At 50.1% G+C, this 20,974-nt stretch overlaps 1 pseudogene; it reads right to left on the reverse strand.

The window, feature by feature from the left end:
• Positions 1 to 19,596: 19,596 nt before the first annotated feature.
• On the reverse strand, positions 19,597 to 20,468 carry LOC119431791 (uncharacterized; annotated as a pseudogene).
• Between the last annotated feature and the right edge of the window lie 506 nt (positions 20,469 to 20,974).

A 20,974-nucleotide genomic window follows, 5' to 3' on the forward strand; every position in this document is an offset into this window, starting at 1 on the left:
TCAATGGAGATGAAATCGTCGCCATGATGATAAGTGGTTCTTGAGGGAAAGGGAAAGGTTGGCGCTATCTTCTGCAGCCCTTGAGGGAGCACGGCTCAGCGCCAATCGTCGCCATGCGCCGAACGCTGTATGTGCGAGTGAAAGGGCGCGAGGGACGCGCGCTTTCACGGGGGAGTGAACGCACGGCGGAGAACAAACGCGTGTTCTGCGCCGTGCTCCCTTAAAGGCTGCAGAAGTAGGCGTCTCTTTCCTCCTTTACAATCACCATATATGTCTAACGCGTTTGTGCTAGCGTCCCCTTAAGCGGGAGATCCGATGATTCCCTCCGGAGCTTCGCCCACTCACCATCATTCACCCCGTGAATATGCTGTGATTTTTTAATGCCCGCGCAGTGGAGCGGCGGAGGCCGTCCGCTGCCCTCCCCCTTCCTCCTCGATTTACGCCTGCCTTCTCCGCAAGAGGCGCTCGCACCCCACACCCCATACGCACCCCATACGGCAGGAACGCGAGCTCCGCCTCGCGTTCCTGCTGACGCGAGCGGCGTTGCTTGACGCGGTTTCGATCTTAGACGCAAGAGGGTATAAATACGGGTCCACTGCTCGTGCTGCCAGAGTCCGACGAACGCCGTAGGCGCGCTTGCTGTTTTCGCTGTTGCCGAGTTCGCTTGCTTTAGGGGCACAAGTTCGCCCAATAAACTCTATTTTAAGTTCATCGTCGACGCAGTGTTACTTTTTTGTCTACCTGTGTGCCAGGCAGCTCACCGTCACCTACGTGACAATATTTCATGCTGCATTACTTTCGACATACCGATTTGGTTTTCTATCCGCAGTGTGGAATCAGTTGGGGCGCCCTGCGCCCGACAAGAAGCCGTACTGCTGCGTACCACGCTGCAAGTCTTCGAGCAAAAAACGGACGCCGGGCATATCGTTCCACGAGATACCAAGCGATCCGGAACTGCGAGCGAAATGGCTAAAGGTCATTTCTCGGGACGACTGGACACCGAATACGACGTTGTGTTACTCGACTGTATGCAGCCGACACTTCGGTTCCTCCGACTTCAAGGAGGACTGCAAAATTCGCCAACTCAAAAAAGGCGCTGTTCCCAGCATTTTTGAAGAGTATCATGCGTACCTGCAGTCTCCGAAAAATAGAGAGAGAAGCGACGCGTCTGTGAGAAAACGTGAGGCAGCTGCGCCAGTGAACACACCACCGCCGAAACGAAGAGCAGTTGAGAGCCAACTGGAGTCTCCTTCGCTTCTTCTCAATGACTTGCCGTCCTTCGACGTCGCCTCTCAAGAGTTATCACTGATGGATTGCTCCGCAACCGAACTGCCGCTACCTCTGGAAAACGGCGCAAGCGAGCGCTGCATCACTACGACCGTGCAGGTGGACAGAGCTGTGCAGGTGTCGTCATTATTCTCGGTTTCGGCAATGGACAAACGAAAGTGGAGACGTAAGGAGCGAGACTTGAACGCGCGAATTGAGTGACTCAAGAACACCGTCGACAAGTACAAACAGGAACTGCAGAAGCTCAAGGAAGAATGCTATGTGTCTGCATTCCTGCAAGTTGTGGAGAAAGCGAAAGAGAAAGACCAGGCTGCTTCAATATTAGTGGAACAAGTTCAGAATTTCGCGACGAAGAAACCAACGTGGTCTGAAGTGACAGTGCGCCATGCTGTGGTTTTGCGTAACCTCTTGACTCGTGGATACGAACACGTAAGGAGCACAGGTATTCTTCGGCTTCCCTGTCGAAGTACCCTCGAGCGCTTTATGGGCTCATCACGTGGAGAAGTTGGCATGACCGAACTTGTGAAGCAAAGGCTGTCTGCAGAACTCGCTTCTCATCCCTTGTTGCATGCGAGGGCATGCTCTTTAATTGTAGACGAAATGCGCGTCAAACAACGGCTACTGTACCACAAGCAAAGAGATGCCTTCATCGGCGAAGTGGACTATGGTGTGAACTTCCTCAAAGAAACAACAAATGAGCCTGTGCTGGCCAACTCACTCTTGTGTTTCGTCCTTAACGGCCTTTCAGTTTCGTTCAAAATACCCGTGGCGTACTTTCTCGCGAGAAACTGCACTGGCCGTGAGCTGCACATGCTCATGAGACACGTTCTGAAGGAAGTTGAAGAAATAGGATTTTTCGTCGTGCGCATTGTCACAGACAACCACAAGATCAATGTCTTGGCTATGCAACTTCTGTGCAACGGAAGCCTCAAGCATTGCATTGACCACCCTGGCAAACCGAATCGAAAGCTGTTTCTTGAATTCGATCAGTGCCACCTGATCAAAAACGTGCGATCACAGTTTTTGTCCCGTGACATCGGAAAAGGCGGCGAAATATCAGCGAACCACTTGAAGAGCCTCTACAGAATGCAGCAAGGCGGTCTTGTAAAGCCAGTACGATTTTTGACGATAAAGCACGTATTCCCTACGAATATGGAAAAAATTAACGTGCAGAGAGCAGTGCAAGTTTTTTCTCCTCCCGTGACAGCTGCTATGAAGCTCTTGCAAGAGGAGGCGGGCCACACGTGCGACGCAAGCTTCGCGGGTGTGGGACCGACGGTGCAATTTATGGACACCGTGCACCGCTGGTTCGTGCTCATGGACGTGAGTAATTGTACCCAGCACATACATGAGAAGAATGCTGACTGCAAGCAGTTTGAATCTGCAGGCGATGAACGACTAATCTGGCTGGAGACAAGCTTCCTCGACTACCTGGCCGATCTCAAAAGTCAGTGCCTGGCAAAGAACTTTCTAACCAAACAGACTTATGAGGGTCTTGTGATCACAACTCGTTCGAACGATGAGTGCATTAGATATCTTCTTGAAGAGATGTCTTTTCACTTCGTTTTGACGAAGAAAATGTCATCGGACCCAATCGAGTCGTTCTTTGGCTGGCTCAGGAAATCAGCAGGATCAAATGACCAAACGTACGTCCGCGCCGTGCTCACAGGCATTGAGAAAACCCTCAAGACCGGTATCGCATCGGCGTCGAGTACAAGCAACATAATGGCAGCAGAAGAGAGTGATTGCTTGTCAACGCTGCCGCAACAGAAAAACACAAGGGAGCAAACCAGCGAGGAATTCCCTGCAGATGCACGTAGAGAGCTCATAGAGCGACTAAACCGAGATAAGCCTCTACTTCCCACTCCAGATGTGGCCGCATTGGCTATGGTTGGTGGCTACCTCGCAAGAGCCGTACGAGAAAACTTCGAATGTGTGGAGTGCTTCGCGCTCATAACAAAACCAAACGCCTCGACACCATCGGACTCGCTCATTAAACACCAAGACCGCGGTGGACTTCTTTAGCCGTCCGCACAACTTCTAGATGTTCTCTACGCACTACAGAAGTTCGTCGAAGTTCTTCTAGCAAGAAGAAGGCGTATGCATCACCCTCTAAAGGAGGCTGTGAACAATGCTACCGAAATCCACCACGAGCACAAAGCTTTGATGTGTTCGAAGCCAGGGCACCAAGAGAATTTGCTTAAATTGTTGCTTACGAAGTTCTTTCGCCCAGTATTCGCCAATTTCGCTCTGAAAGCGACAGACAAACAAGACGTCGCCAAAGTGTTCGCAATAAAGCCACTTTCACGAAAGACCCTCAAACTGTGAGCTTGATCTCACAGCTGGGGGCCTAAGTGAAAGGTCCAGTTTTCACAATATGCCTCGTGTTGCTTGCTTTCAATGTACTGTGGGGATGGAAAGAAACGCGAACAGTGTGGCACCTACATTCTCTGATATTTCGCATTTCTTTTCGAGTGGTTGCAGCCTGCATGATAACTAGAAGCAACTAGAATAAAACTATTCTACCATCTTTTTTATTTCCACCAGGGTCACAGCAGGATTAAAACATCGCGCCGCACTGTTTGCGTTTCTTCCAATCACCCCTGTACATCATGAACAAACACAAGTGCAACCTACGCATTTATTTCACAGCTCCATCTCTAATACGAGCGCGAGTTTCTCTCCACAAGCACGCGCGCAACAAAGTAGTCGCGTCGTCTGCTCTGGATGGATGGATGGATGGACTAAACCCTTTAAACCGGGCGGTGGCATACGCCACCTAGCCATGACTATTAACATATTTTGTACTTTGTGGTGGGTGAAATTTCACCCCTGCCTTGATTTTATCCACCAATCAGATAACCTCTGTTTGGTTATTTCTACCCGCTTAAAGTCTATTATGCCTTCACTGTCCCTAAACCCCAATGCATTGAAAAAATCAGCCCCGTTGCCTTGCACTGCAGGGTTAAGCCCTTTACAGAAAAGTAAGAGGTGTTCAGCCGTTTCCTCTTCTTCTCCACACGCACAGCACAACGTGTCTATACCTTGGTACTTGACTCGGTACATCTTAGTCCGCAATACTCCCGTCCTGGCTTCAAACAACAAAGAGCTTCCCCTAGAATTATCGTAGATATTTTCTTTGGCAATTTCTGGCTTGAAAGTTCGGTATGTTCCCAGTGCTGATGTCGTCTGCATCCCTGTTTTCCACAGACCCCTCTCTGTTTCCTTAACCTTTTTCTTAACCGCTGTTTCCTGGTTTGCACCCCTCCTGCAGTCCAAATATTTGATTGACAGTTTTCTGGTCAGCTTCCTCCATTTTGTATCAACATTCCTCATGTACAAATAACTGAAAACTCTCCTTGCCCACCGCTTTTCTGCCATTTCTCTCAAGCGCTCCTCAAATTCTGTCTTGCTGCTGGCTTCCCTGCCCTCGAATGACGTCCCTCCCATGTCACCCTGTACCCCCTGATTTGGTGTATTTCCATGTGCTCCCACAGCCAGTCTACCTACACCTCGCTGCTTAACTTCCAACCTTGCTCGAACCTCTGATCTCATGCACAGGACCGCATTGCTGAAAGTCAAACTAGGGACCATCACTCCTTTCCAAATCCCTCTCACCACTTCGTACCTATTGTAATTCCACAGTGCCCTATTTTTCATCACAGCTGCATTTCTGCTACCTTTAGCCGTCACATATTTTTCGTGTTCCGTTAGGTACTCAGCCCCATTGTTTATCCACACTCCAAGATATTTGTACTTAACCACCACCTCCAGCGTAACCTCCTGTATCCTATGCTCGCTGCCCTGATTATTATTAAAAGTCATGACTGCCGATTTTTCTTTACTAAACTTCAAACCTAAGCTATCTCCCTCTTTAGTACAGATGTCCATTAATCTCTGCAAGTCTTCCTTGCTGTCAGCCATAAGTACAATGTCATCCGCATACATCAGTCCTGGTAATGACTGTTTAATCCATTCTCCTTGCTTGAAATAGGAAAGGTTGAAGCCAAGTCCGCTCCTCTCTAATTTTTTCTCTAATCCTTGTAAATACAGCATGAACAACAGAGGTGACAGAGGGCACCCCTGCCTAAGCCCCTGCTGTATCTCTATAGGCCCAGATACCTTGTTTTCCCATTTTATAAGCGCCTTGTTACTTTTATAGATATCTTTTAAAAGATTTCTTACTCCATCTTCCACTTCTAGAGTGCCCAGTATGTCCCACAAATCCTTTTGGATTACACTGTCATAGGCTCCCTTGATATCCAGAAAGGCAAGCCATAGGGGCCTGTGTTCCTTTTCTGCTATTTCAATACACTGTGTCAATGAGAACAGATTATCTTCTAACCTTCTTTGTTTTCGGAACCCATTTTGTAGTTCCCCCAGCACCTCCTCGCTCTCCACCCATGCCTGCAGTCTGTCCTTTATAATCTGCATCACCACCCTGTAAACCACTGACGTCACTGTTATGGGGCGGTAGTTGTTTATGTCGGCTTTGTCCCCCTTTCCCTTATATATCATACTCATCCTGCTCAGTCTCCACCCGTTGGGGGCTTTACCGTCCATTATCATTAGCTCTGGGTATTATTAGCTCCATTAGTATTACCTCCATTATCTCTGGGTATGGGGCGGCAGCGCTGCGTGGTGGCGAGCGCATGAACTAGAAGGTACGGGCAGAGCGCCTTGCTCTGCTCGCCACTCGGCGTGCATGAAAAAATATAGGAGGCTATGGCCTAGGTGACCTACTGCAATGGTGCCAGTTTCAAAAGCGAGTGGTCGGAACTTGCCATACTGCATAACCTGCCTGGTTTCTCTAGCCATGCAAATATTATTTTTCCAAAACTTTCAAAGGCCTTGCGCACCCTTACCCCTCAGTTGATTATAGTAAAGAACTTCATATGGAGCGCGTACCTTTTAACTTATTGCTTTGAAGACAAGCAACAGAATGATATGAAGCGGGATTTTCTGCTCTCAATACCACACAATAACTTCCAGACAGCAGACATAATAAAGACACGGGTCTATTGATGAGCAAGCGTATCGTATCGAGCTTATAGATGCCAATCACGCATGAACACACACACACATATATATATATATATATATATATATATATATATATATATATATATAGCACGAAGAGCCATGGAACGAAAAATGTTAGGCCTAACGTTAAGAGACAGGAAGAGAGCTGTGTGGATCAGAGACCGAACGGCGATAGCCGATGTCCTAGTTGACAATAAGCGGAAGAAATGGAGCTGGGCAGGCCATGTAATGCGTAGGATGGATAGCCGGTGGACCATTAGGATTACAGAATGGATACAAAGAGAAGACAAGCGCAGTCGAGGACGGCAGAAAACCATGTGCGATGATGAAGTTAGGAAATTCGCAGGCGCAAGTTAGAGGACGCTAGCGAAAGACAGGGGTAATTGGAGATCGCAGGGAGAGGCCTTCGTCCTGCAGGGGGAGGAGGAATAAATTTTTATTGTAGAACCAGCACTTTATGATGGCCAGACCTAAGCCTCCCATGAGGGGACGTCGAGGGCTCTCCTCACCGCCACCTCACGGGCGTGCTGGGTCGCCCAGGTTTGGGCGTCGAGGGCGGAGCTCCGCAGAGCCTCACGCAACCTCGACGAGAGGGTCGTGGTGTTAATGTGTGTGTACTGGGCTGGGCACTCCCACAGCATATGCGGAAGCGTAGCCGGGTGAGTGCCACAGCACCGGCAGTTGGGGGTACTGTAAACTTCAGGGAATATAAGGTGGAGGCGGGCGGGTGAAGGGTACGTATTTGTTTGTAGAAGACGCAGGGTGGTAGCCTGCGCCCGGCTGAACTTGGGGTTAGGTGGGGGGAAGGTGCGTGTGGTGTGTGAAGTGCCCGACACAGTGCGGCGGATTAAGACGGTGATATGTGTGGTGCGTGACGTGTTGCGGTGGTTGGAAACAAGAAGCAGACGACAAGGAGAGCGCACGCCAAGACGAATTCCATGCTGATGAAAGACGACAACGTCAAAGCGCATGTGGACACGCGGCACACGAAATCAAAAGAAAAAGCCAATCTAATGACAAAAGAACACGGAGCCTCGAGCAGCCAATGACAAATCGACGAATCGGCGAGAGCGGCACAAAAGCGAGCCGCGCTGGCAGAAGGAGGAAGAGTTCCAGAATCAGCACCAGGAGAAGGTCGGCCACCAGACCGGGGGTTGAAGACGGCCGTCGGGTTCCGGACCCGAACCACCAGGACTTCACCCGGCCGGGGCCTCCTGCCAACCCGTTCCTGGGCGTCGCCACTCTGCCCGATCGTCTACTGCTGCCCGAGGCAGGCGAGCGTCTGTGCCCGTGGGCAGAACGTGAGCTGTCGGGCTACGGGCCCCAGTTCCACAACCAGCTGCCCGGCCAGAACGCCACCGCCGTCTGCCCGTGCCACCAAGCCGCCTGACTCCTCTCTCCGAGCCAGAGCTGCTACGCTCTGGCAGCCTGTACGACGGTCCGATACAGCGACCTTTTGGTGAGACCAACACCGCTTCTCTCGTCTCGTCTCCGATGCTCCGCGTCGAGACTATAGTTTGCACACACGCCTGCTTTCTGCCCGAAATTGCTGCCCGAACGTTTTGTGTCGTGATAGTCGTTTTAAGTAGTTGTTTTTTATGGGTTAATTTTCGTTTATAGTTTTATTAAAAGTTTGTGTGTGTTTCCCAACCAACGGCTTTGTCCTCAATTGGGTTCTGGGAGGCTCCGCCTCAGAGAACCGCCAGAAACATTGAACGAAAGAGCCTGCACATCAGAAATTGGCGTCCGCGATAGGACAAAGCCGTTTGTTTGGATTCTCTTGCTAATTCTAACAGTTTAAAAACATGGCTAGCACGCGAGAGCTGTTAGCTTTAGCGGAACGCATGGGGCTTGAGGGAGCGGAGCTAAAAGCGTGGTTCGCCGACCAGCAAGCGCGAGCGCGAGAAGAACGCCCTGTGGAGCGAGAAGCGAAAATAGATCAAATTGAGCACGAGGCACGTGTTTTACAGTTGCGTCTCAGGGTCGCGGATGCTGAAAGGGCACGCTCACTGAGAGAGATTTGCGAGCTGGAGTGGTATGCAAGCTCTATTGAGCAAGCGTTTGACGCGGGCTCCAGACTCAGCAGCTCACAATCTTTGACTATTGATTGCCCCGAACGCCGTCGCAGTCTTCTATCAGGAAAAGGCACGCAACCAAAGGGCAGCCGAAAAGTAAACAAAGAACGGGCCAACCTAGGTCTTGACATTAACCTCAAGGAGGCTGAGGATAGCTCGGAGAGCAGGGAGCAGGCAATTGCCAATGAAATCGAGGCACCCATGCGCATCTGTGCTAATAAAAGCACATTGGATAGAGAGGCTCAGATGCCTTCGGAAAGCCCAACGGACTGGGCAACGGTGCGCATTGGCAGTGACCTCGAAGAGGACACCACCAGCAAAAGGGTACACTTGCGAACCAGTGCAGTTGAAAGCACATCGCATAAAGAGGCGCAGATGCCTCTAGAAAGCCCGACTGATTGGGCAAAGGCTCGCAAAGCCAATCACCTCGAAGAGTGCGAGGCGAGCGATGAAATGCTCCCCCACTCTTCCGGTGTACCACTTGCGGTGGTAAGTGGCCTCAATAGGTTTGAGGACCACTCGAACAGCTCACCTCAAGTGAGGATAAGTTCGCCTGCCTGCAACCCCGAAGGCCACATAGGCCAATGTAAAATGTACGTCAGTACAGAGGTCCTCGATAAGGAGATAAATGCAGAGCTCCTAGGCAGAGAGTCCAATGAAGACTCAAGAAAAGAGACGAGTGACTTGCGCAGCAAGTCACTAATCGCGTCAGCACTTAGTGATGACGTCTGCATGCAAGGTGTAGGGGAATGCACGATCAGAAATATTAAGACAGCACAGTGCCGTTCCACTGGGGAACACAATGGGGTCATCTCGCAGAGTGATCTCCTAGATGTTAACATAGTGCCTGTGCATTCCTGCTTGTGTAATGGGGAAGCCAATCGGTCGTCTCTGATATCAGCAGAAGCGAATAGCATCTCCGCTGAGGTGCCGGGTACATGTTTGTGCGATGGGTCCCAGCTACAGGTCAGCGTGCCTAAAGTGTTCCCTACAAGATTTGTGCCCTACTGCACATATTGTAAGGCAGCAGCACAGCTGTTGTCTCGTCGCCTTTATTTGGCTGAGCCACGCGCTGAACGAAGACGACGCGCACAGTGATGATGATTATGTACAGGTGAAGAAGATGAAGAATTAATATTTTGCTCACACTAATTACCCCCTCGCGCGAAAGCGGCCAACCTGGCCGCTGGTTATAGCGGTGCGGTACGTCGTTGGAAGGGCTTTAGGCGCGAAACGTGGACAATTTCTGTGCCACGGTAGCGGCCATCGGAAGGCGTGACAACGGGAGTGACGCGGTAGTTCACTGGCGAAGTTTGCTCTACAGCAGTGTAGGGCCCTATAAAACGCGACTGAAACTTGTCGCACAGGCCAGGAACTCGAGTGGGTGTCCACAATAACACTTCATCGCCGGGGCTGAACTGAACGACGCGGTGAAATGCATCGTAGCGAGTCTTCCTATCCTGTTGACTTGCCTCGGTGTTGAGGCGGGCGCGATGGCGACACGCGGCAAGGCGAGATATTAACTGCTCACTCACTGACGCCGACGATTTCACGGGGGCATCAAAAAAAGAGACGTCGAGGAGAGAGGTCGGTTGACGCTCGTAAACTAGAAAGAATGGTGAGTAGCCAGTAGTGCGCTGTGCAGCGGTGTTGTAGGCAAACGTCACGAATGACAGGATGGTATCCCAGTTGGTGTGGTCAGCGTTGATGTACATGGAGATCATGTCAGAGAGAGTTCGATGGAAGCGCTCTGTGAGGCCATTAGTCTGAGGATGGTAGCTGGTAGTCGTCTTATGGATGGTGTTGCATGTGTGGAGGACGTCCTCGAGTAGCTTCGACAGAAACGCCTTGCCACGGTCACTCAAAAGGACGCGTGGTGCTCCATGTCGTAGAAAGATGGCTTCCAGGAAGAAAGTCGCAATCTCCTCCGCGGATCCTGAAGGTAGCGCAGCTGTTTCGGCGTACCTGGTCAAGTGGTCAACTGCAGTGACGACCCATCTCTTGCCGCTAGCTGATAATGGCAGCGGTCCGTAGAGGTCAATCCCGATGACTGCGAATGGAGCGTCAGGTCAGGGAAGAGGTTGCAGCAGTCCAGCCGGAGGTGAAGTGGGCCGTTTGCGGTGCTGGCAGAGCGAGCAAGAAGCGACGTATTTCGCTACGCAGGTGGCAAGGCCAGGCCAGGAAAAACGACTGCGGATGCGTTCATAGGTCTTGTGAAAGCCGAGATGTCCAGCCGTGGGATCATCGTGAAATGTCTTCAATATCTGTTCTCTGAGTGATCGAGGAGCGACAGGAACCCAACGCTGTCCTTTGGGGTGGAAGACATACCGGTAGAGGATTGAGTTTTCACACTTGAAGTTTTGTAACTGGCGACGGGCTCGCGCGTTAGGAGGACGAGCTGTGCCGTGAAGGCGTTCCATAATTGAGTGGCAGTAAGCGTCGTCGCGTTGGAGGGACGCGAACGTCTCAGGGTGGAAAGAAGGAAGACCGTTGAGAGCGGCGAGTGAAAGAACTGCCGAGGCCGCGTTTACAGGCTCGGTGCCGGATGGAGGCAGGCCGGGAACGTCGGACAGCGGTGGTAACGGACAGCGGCTGAGAGCATCTGCATCGTTGTGTTTCTTGCCGGATTTGTACGTGACGTCGAAGTCATATTCTTGCAGACGAAGTATCCAGCGACCTAAACGGCCAGATAAATTCTTGAACGTCGACAACCAGCATAAGGCGTGGTGGTCGGTCACGACCGTAAAGTGGCGGCCGTGTAAATACGGTCGGAATTTTTGGATGGCCCAAACAACGGCGAGGCACTCCTGCTCAGTGATTGTATAATTCTTCTCGGCCGATGTTAGCGTCCGACTTGCGTATGCGACCACGCGTTCCTCAAAACATTGTCGTTGCAAAAAAACAGCGCCGATTCCATGGCCGCTGGCATCAGTATGGAGAAGAGTGGGTGCGGACTCATCGAAATGACAAAGCACTGGCTCAGACGTGAGGGCACGCTTTAAAGTGTCAAAAGCCGCTTGGCACTCGTCTGACCATACGTATGGAGTTCCTGAAGGAAGGAGTCGGTGAAGTGGAGCCGCGATGGTAGCGAAGTCACGTATGAAGCGCCGGAAGTAAGAAGCCCGGCCAAGAAAGCTGCGAAGTTCTTTGGAGCGTTGGGGCCTCGGAAAGCGGAGGACGGCGGTAATCTTTTCGGGGTCAGGCCGAATGCCGTCTTTGCTTACGAGGTGGCCCAGTACTTTAATAGTCTTGCTGGCAAAGTGGCACTTTTTGGTATTCAGCTGAAGACCAGCAGCAGAGAGACACGTCAGAACTTCATCGAGGCGCTGCAAGTGGAGTTGGAAGGTCGAAGAAAATATGACTATGTCGTCAAGGTAGCACACACAAGACTTCCACTTAAGGCCCCGCAGAACAGTGTCCATCATTCGTTCGAAGGTTGCTGGTGCATTGCAGAGGCCAAAAGGCATAACGTTAAATTCGTACAGTCCATCAGGTGTTGCAAAGGCAGTTTTTTCCTTGTCGGCCTCATGCATCGGAATTTGCCAATAACCCGAGCGTAAGTCAAGACTGGAAAAGTATTCCGCGCCTTGCAATGAATCTAACGCGTCGTCAATGCGAGGCAAAGGATATACGTCTTTTCGGGTTATTTTGTTCAAGGCACGGTAATCAACACAAAATCGCACTGAGCCATCTTTCTTGCGCACCAAAACGACGGGTGACGACCAAGGGCTGGCGGAGAGGCGGATGATATTTCGTTCGAGCATGTCGGCAACGTGCTTATCGATTATATCGCGTTCGGCGGAAGAAACGCGATATGGTCGACGGCGGACAATAGAACTTCCATCGACGTGTATGCGATGAGTTGCCGCTGAAGTCTGTCCCAAGAGAGGTTAGTGTACGTCGAAGGAAGATTTATGTTTCGACAACAAGGCCAGTAGTTGATGTGCTTGCTGTGGAGTCAGATCCGTACTGATTGCGCTGGCGAGAGCAGTAGCAGGAGCAGCAGCTGCAGGTGGGCGTGGTTCTGCAGTACCAGTACTCGAAGCCATCACCGATACAGGCTGGGTGTCCACACCGCGAACCACGACAGCACCTTTGGGAAGTAAAATCGGCTCATTTTTGACGTTGAGTACTGTGAGAAGAGCCGTGCCGTTGATGAATCGAACGAGACTCGACGCTAGTGCAATTCCTTTGGAGAGGCAACGGGCTGATGGGGTGACTAGAACATCGCCATTGTCAATTACGTCGGAAGCAATCACAAGAAGTTTCTCGTGGCCAGGTGGTACCACACAATCGGCTACGGTTCGCAGACGGTGGCGGGACTGAGGCCCCTTGTCGGTGTCATCGGTCTCGCGCATGTGTACAAGGCGTTGTCGGCAAGAGATGAAAGCGGCAGCGGCAGAAAGAAAGTCCCAACCAAGAATGAGCATATAAGCGCAGGAAGTCAGCACTGCGAACGGAATATGGTGGCGAATCCCATCAATAAAAACTCGAACGGTACACTGTGCCGATGGTAAGGTTATTCGCGCTACGTAAAGGAGTGCCATGGTAAGGTGTAGTGACCTTGCGTAGACGAGAGCACAAATCGGCATGAATAATAGAAATAGCGGCTCCCATATCAACTAATGCTCGAACAGGCACACCTTCAGCATACACTAATAACAAATTGGCCGGGCTCTCAGGAGGTGTTGTTTGTCCGAGCGATGCAGCTTCCCCTCCAAAAACTGCACCATCTAGTTTTCCGAGTGGTAGTCGGTATGGGTGACCGGCTGGAGAGGCGATGTTGAGCGTCGGAGAGGGGAAGGAGAGCGGCGGCGTCCTGGACGGTAGTTTCGAGGAGCGTCGGGTGGAGCGGGTGGGGAGAAGGAACGTGTTGAAGGGCGGCGCTGGTATTGGCTCGGAAAGGACACCAGATCCCTCTCGTAAGCATCGTAGCCGCGGCGTTCGGTCCTGCTGGCGCTTTCGACAAAACCGCGAGATGTGGCCTCGAATGCCACAATAATAACAGATTGGGCGGGAGGAGCACCAGGGGGCGTAAAATGCAGGTACAGGTGCAGGTGGTGTAAAGGGTGCGACGTCGTTCTGAGGAACCGGAAGGGCACGCTGAGCGACGGAAGGCTGCATGGCAGCAACTTGGGCGTACGTGAGTGGCAGATTTGGCGGTGTCGGAGGGTCAGGGCATACAGCGGAAACCAAGGAAGACAGCTCGTCTTTGATGATGTCTCGTAGCCCAGTGGACGTAGAGTGAGCTGGAGGAACAGCAGAGCACGACAGGCCTTGTGCTTGAAGCTCTTCGCGGATCAGAGCCCGAATCAACGTCCGCAAATCGGCATCCGAAGAAGGTCGCGTGTCACAGACGTCTGGCTGTAACCGGATGGCTTGTAGGGTATCCAGATGCTGGCAGGTCGCGATGACATCGTGTACGGTGGTGGGGTTTTTAACTGCTAGTGCGTTAAACGCAACGTGTCCAATGCCTTTTAAGATGTGTCGAACGCGATCGGTCTCGCTCATTGCCGCGTCGACGCGGCGGCAAAGGGAAAGGACGTCTTCAATGTACGAAGTGTACGTCTCCCCTGGTTGTTGCATGCGCGCATCGAGCTGCCGCTTTGAAACTTCAGAACGGATGGATGGCGTTCCGAAAATCTTCCGGACTTGGTGCTGGAAGGTGGTCCAATCGGGCAAGGCCCTCTCATGGTTAAAGAACCACGTCTTCGCGACATGGGACAGGTAGAAGGCGACGTGGCGAAGTTTCTGAGTGTCGTCCCAGTGGTTGTACTCACTCACCCGGTCATAGTTCTCCAGCCAGTCCTCGACGTCGTCGCGCGGGAGACCAGTGAATATAGTGGGGTCACGCTGCGGGGCGGTAACGGTCCACACGGAGGCGGCTGGTTGGGGGGCAGCGGGGGTGATGCCGGAGGCTCCGGGTTGCGGTACTTGGGTCATGGCAGTGGACAGGCGGAGCAAACGGCGACCCGAACGAAGCTCCAGTGGAACTCGACGTCGTGGAGGTCTAGGGAATCGAAAGCAATCTCCACCACTTTGTAAGGCAGCAGCACAGCTGTTGTCTCGTCGCCTTTATTTGGCTGAGCCACGCGCTGAACGAAGACGACGCGCACAGTGATGATGATTATGTACAGGTGAAGAAGATGAAGGATTCATATTTTGCTCACAATATACAAAGCACATTTCGTGTGGTGCCGATGAGACCCAATTTATTACTTCCCAATCAGTTCAGCACCTAAGTCAGGTCATTCACGGGTTCTCATGTATGCGTTTCGCAAGGTGCAACAAATCGGCTCCAGAGGTTTCAACTCGAACGCAAAAGAGACGCGCGGCTTGTCTCATTTGGGATGCAATAACCTGAGAAGCTGGTGAACACCCGGTGGCCATCCCGAGATCATTGACCCTGGACCGATTACAACTTTTTGGGCCTATGCTATGAGAAATCATGAGTGGGTTACATGTTGCATGCCCCGTGAACATTCTTTGGGATTTGAAAGTGGATTGTGTGGTCACTCACCAGTGCAACGTGATGAACTTACAGTGAACGCTGTGTTAAACGTTGGTGAAATGTGACGCGCACTAAGCGGCAGTTTTCTGTTAAAAACTTTGCCAAAAAGGGGCTCTTCTGGTGTGTGAAGTGCGCGACAAAGTGCGGCGGATTAAGACGGTGATATATGTGGTGCGTGACGTGGTGCGGTGGTTGGAAACAATAAGCAGACGACAAGGAGAGCGCGCGCCGAGACGAATTCCATGCTGATGAAAGACGACAACGTCCAAGTGCATGTGGACACGCGGCACAACAAAAGAAATCAAAAGAAAAAGCCAATGCAATCACAAAAGAACACGGAGCCTCGAGCACCAATGACAAATCGACGAATCGGCCAGAGCGGCACAAAAGCGAGCCGCGCTGGCAGAAGGAGGAAGAGTTCCAGAAGCGGCACCAGGAGAAGGTCGGCCACCGGACCGGGGGTTGAAGACGGCCGTCGGGTTCCGGACCCGAGCCTCCAGGACTTCACCCGGCCGGAGCCTCCTGCCAACCCGTTCCTGGGCGTCGCCACTCTGCCCGATCGTCTACTGCTGCCCGAGGCCGGCGAGCGTCTGTGCCCGTGGGCAGAACGTGAGCTGTCGGGCTACGGGCCCGAGTTCCACAACCAGCTGCCCGGCCAGAACGTCGCCGCCGTCTGCCCATGCCACCAAGCCACCTGACTCCTCTCTCCGAGCCAGAGCTGCCACGCTCTGGCAGCCTGTACGACGGTCGGATACAGCGACCTTTTGGTGAGACCAACACCGCTTCTCTCGTCGTCTCGTCTCCGCTGCTCCCTGAAGACCCGATAGGTCTACATGGAATGTACAAGAGTATGGAAGTACTCAATCAGGAGACTTTTACAGAGTTAAAGGAAAAGGCCAGTTACTTTAAATACAAGGCCCATAGCATGTTGGTACTTAGTGACAACGCATGCCCGCAAGGTCGGTACAAGAAGGGCCTGCTAGCTGAGGAGGCCTGCAACTTTGTTAAAGAGCACCCTTCGGAGTTCCCTGATACAGGTCCTAGAGAATGTGAAGAGGAGGCGTCGACTTTGCATTTCCCCCATGAACAAGGAAACGGAGAAGTCCTCTCTTGGGTTAGGCGAGATAATTCCCGCTAAGACACGGGCTAAATCTTTGCACGACCAGATAGAGTTAGGCGATTCAGCTAAACGTCCGAGTCAGGTCTTTCGGAAGAACAGAGGCGCGCCATTTCGAAAACACGTCGCTATGGCACCACTGGTGTCTTCTCAAACGCAGAAGAGACGTGCAGTGCGCCTAATGTGGGTAAGGGTAAACTGAGGATGCTTGTAGATCCCCGGTTGGATTTTATGGATACCTGACCCTGAACCGATTACGATTGTTGTAAGTGTATTGTACTTTTGCTTAAGCATGGTTCATCAAAACTTGAGTGTTGTGCATTGAATGCCATCAAGTGGTCTGTACATTTGGTTGAAATGTTCTCTTCTGTGCTTATTATACACTTGCTTGAATTTGCCAGCTTCACTTCACTTTATTACCTTAAAGACGCCATTGGAGGGGTATTACATAAGGGGTGGTTAAAAAAAATAAACATTAAATACAGGCGTTCGTTTTGAGATATGTGATAACAGCTTCGGTAAAGGCAGATGGGCTTGTGATGGCTGCGATGGCGTGTGGAAGGCCGTTCCAGTCCCTTGATGCTCGAATAAAAAATGATGTTTGAAAAGTGGTGGTCCGGGCACGTGCGCGTGCAACTTGAAGCGGATGACCGGTGCGATGAGATATGTATGAAGGTGGCGTGATGTACGGTGGGTGATTTAGGGAGCTGTAAAAAAATGAACGGAAGAGAGAGAGGGTGGCAACCTGTCGACGGAAAGAAAGAGCTTCCAAGCCAGATTCCGCTTTCATCGATGAAATGCTGATATCGTACGAATATGAAGAATGAATAAACCTAGTAGCACGATTTTGTACAGCTTCGAGTGCATTTATGATATAATTCTGATGCGGGTTCCAGATGGGAGATGCATACTCAAGTTTCGATCTTACAAATGATTTATAGGCCAACGCTTTTACTTGTTGTGAGGTATGACGTAAATGTCGCCTAAGAAATCCCAGTGATCTATTGGCTGATGAGATGATGTTAGTAGTGTGCAAGCGCCAGGACAGATCACAAGATAGAGTGACACCAAGATATTTGAATGATTGAACTGATTCTATTGGAACATCAGCAATGGAATAGGTAAATGTGAGGGGGTTACGGCAGCGAGTGAAAGACACGAGTTTACATTTGTTAGGATTTAGGTTCATTAGCCAGCGATTACACCATTCTTGTACATTATTGAGATCGTTCTGGATTAATGTGTGGTCAAATGTGTTGGTAACTCTGCGGTAGATTACACAATCATCTGCAAACATACGAATGTTACATGATACCTGTGTTGGTAGATCATTAATGTAAATTAGAAAAAGAAGCGGTCCTAAGACGGATCCCTGCGGGACGCCTGATGTTACGCGGAGTCTGCTCGAAGAATGGTTATTAACGAAAACAAACTGAGAGCGGTTAGTCAGGAATGCTTCTATCCACTTTAGTACGTCGGGGTGTAAATTTAACTGAGATACAGCAGAACTGATAGTTGGGCGAGTTGGTACGAATTCATAGTGAAATCTTTTTTTCTTGTTGCACATGATGTTGCACGACTCTTGTTGCACATGCTCAGTGCAGATAGCTGTGGTATATATGTTTTGTATCTTTCCGAAAATAAACAGTTGTGAGTAAGCGCTCGTGTGTCTCCCCTTCACTGTGTCCGTGTCAATTGTGTGCGCAAAAAGATTTCACTATGAACTGAGATAATTTTAGCAGCAAACGTTTATGAGGAACTGTATCAAATGCTTTTGCAAAATCTAGGAATATGGCATCAGTCTGAAGGTTACTGTCAAGGTTAACATGCAGGTCGTGAAGGAAAATTGCCAACTGCGTTTCGCAAGAATAGTCTTTTCGAAATCCTTGCTGACAAGGGTGAAAAAAACAGATTGAGTCTAAGAAGTTCATGATATGCGAGTATATGACGTGTTCCATGATTTTGCAGGGGACACTAGTTAATGATATCGGACGATAATTTAATGGGGTTTCTCTATTGCCCGACTTGAAGACTGGAACTACCTTGCCCACTTTCCAGTCGGATGGTAAGATGCCTGTAGAGAGTGACTGCGAAAACAACAAAGTTAGATACGCAGCAGATACATATTTAATATTTTTTAAGAGTTTGGAATTGATATCATCTACACCTGCTGACGATGAAAGCTTGACGTTATCAATGATCGAGGTGATTCCTTCTGCCGAGAATATAATTGGTGGCATACACGCAGATATGTCAGTAGATGTGGGAAGATCTGGAGTTGAAGTCTCGTTAGTAAATACAGAGAAAAAGGCGGCATTAAAAATGTCAGCACACTCGCTGTCGCTGACTACTTCGCCATGTGCATTTAACACGCTGATCATGCGCGCCTCCTCAGGGTTTATTATTTGCGAAAATTGTCGAGGGCTGTTTGTAAGCATTTTAGGCAGTTCATCGTGGAAAAAGGAGAATTTAGCATTCCGTATAGCCCTCAGATAAGCGTCTTCGGCCACAAAATATTTCCCCCAAGCAGAGGGGTGTCCGTTTAGTTTGGCTGAGCGGAAGAGACGTTTCTTTTTGTTTTCAAGTCGCTTAAGAGTTTTAGTGAACCATGGCTTGTTACGGTTTCCGCGGAACGTTATTCTCGGTATAAACTTGTCAACGAGATCACCTAGCTTGTTTTTAAATATCACCCAGTTTTCATTTGTAGAGCGCGTAGAACATAACCTCACGAACATAGGAAGAAATGCGCTCAGATCACTATTAATGGCAGCATAATTACCTTTATTGTACAGGCGGATTGTTTTGCTGACTAAATCACGTCTTACGGGTTGAAACGAAAATGTGGCGTGAATTACTTTATGGTCGCTGACTTCAGGTAGATATGCTATTAATGATAAGCTTTCCGGATTGCTGGTTAGGATGAGATCTAAGATGCTAGAAGTGCTTAGTGCAACGCGTGTAGGTTCTGATACAAGTTGAGTTAAATTGAAATTAAGGCAGAAATCCACAAAATCTCTGGCAGGCTCACTGCCCATAGTTATGGGGACGTCATTGCTCCAGTCTATTTGGGGAAAATTAAAATCACCAAACAGGAGGACTTCTGCTTGTGGGTGTTGATTACTAAGGTCACTCAAACTGTTATTAAGTTTAAATGTGAAATCTTAAATATTATTTGGAGGCCTGTAGCAAACACCTAGAATGATTGTATGGGGGGAAGCGTGAATAATTAGCCACAATACTTCAAGATCAGAAGTGATGTTTTTGGCTACGGAGCACGATAACTGCTGGTGCACAGCAATCAGTACACCGCCCCCCCGCATGCCTTTGCGATCCTTTCGATAGACATGAAATTCCGGTAGGTCGGCTAGTACTTCTGTATCTGTTATATCTTCTGTTAGCCACGTTTCGGTTATCACCATTATATTACTGTTGGATGATAAAACAAGGTTGGAAAAAGCGTCACGTTTTGGAAGGAAACTGCGTGCGTTCGTAAAGATTACAGACAATGATATGTTAGATTTGGGCTTAACAGTGCAACGGACATTTTTACGACGGGGAAATTGCTATATTATTTCTTTGACAGATTGTGTTTGCTCGTCGTAGACGTAGCGCTTATGGCCAATATGCAGTGTTTTGAATCGCACAGAGAAAGGTAATGATTTGCTTTTAGCGAAAGTAACGAGATGCCGGCGAGCGTTTTGTACGGAACGAGAGAAATCTTCTCCAACGCTGAAGCTGGTTCCTTTGAACTTGCGGCCGTTAGAAAGAACCAATTCTTTTGTTTTATGGAAGGTGAATTTCGCTATGATAGGACGGTGGCGGTTAGTATCTGTGCGATGACCGAGACGATGTGCGCGCTCAATTTCTTTCGGCTCGATACAAATATTCAAATGATCCTGGCAGTGCTTGATGATAAGTTGCTCGGTCTGGGCAAACGTCTCTGATCCAGTTGATTCAGGGAGGCCATAAAAAATAAGATTATTGCGTCGTGACTGGTTCTCGGCGTCATCAATACGCGTTTCAAGCCTGTGTACCACGGTGGCCACTTGACGGTACACGTTTTCACGGTTTCGAAGTCAGAGCGTAGGGAGACAAGATTTTGATAATGCCCCTCTAGATCAGTCATGCGCCTGCCCAGATCAGCAATAGCATTGTCCGTCGACAATAGTTGAGTTTTCAGGTCTTGAACCTGACTGATTAATTGCGACTGTCCAGCAGACAAGTTCTTCAATTCAGCTAGTAAAGCATCGGAGTCCGGGCCCGGGTTGCTTTCGACATCACCCGACATCATCAACAAAGCACGAATTACATCAGAACACTCAAGAGCGACAAGAAAGCAGCAGTGCGGGCTCGGCAGCTGAAGCAGGAAACGATTGCTAGACTTCTTAGAAAAAAGACTGTAAGCTTTACTAACCTGCATGACAAGAGTGAATGGATTAGCGGTCTGCGTCTGTGCACAGCCGCCGAGCCCACAAGGCGCCACCGGTATTGACTGCTCTTTTATAGTTGACCAGAGAGTTGATGTTGATGGCGACAGGTTTGTCCACGCTGCATCGAGCACTACCGTCTTCGGTAGCGGTGTCGTCGAAAACGCAGATCTGCCGCTCCCGACGAAATCCAGGGGCCTAAAGGGCGGTGCAAATCCAGAGGTGCGCATCAGGGATGGGTGACAGGCAATCCTGTCATGTTCACCTGACCAGGCACGATATTGCAGCGGGACTGCCAGGGAAGCCGTCACTAAGGATGGAAGCAACAGGCGCACGAGTGCGCGCTGAAACACCTGCATGACAAGAGTGAATGGATTAGCGGTCTGCGTCTGTGCACAGCCGCCGAGCCCACAAGGCGCCACCGGTATTTACTGCTCTTTTATAGTTGACCAGACAGTTGATGTTGATGGCGACAGGTTTGTCCACGCTGCATCGAGCACTACCGTCTTCGGTA

The sequence above is a fragment of the Dermacentor silvarum genome, chromosome 10 (assembly GCF_013339745.2).
Source record: "Dermacentor silvarum isolate Dsil-2018 chromosome 10, BIME_Dsil_1.4, whole genome shotgun sequence".
Lineage (NCBI taxonomy): Eukaryota > Metazoa > Arthropoda > Arachnida > Ixodida > Ixodidae > Dermacentor > Dermacentor silvarum.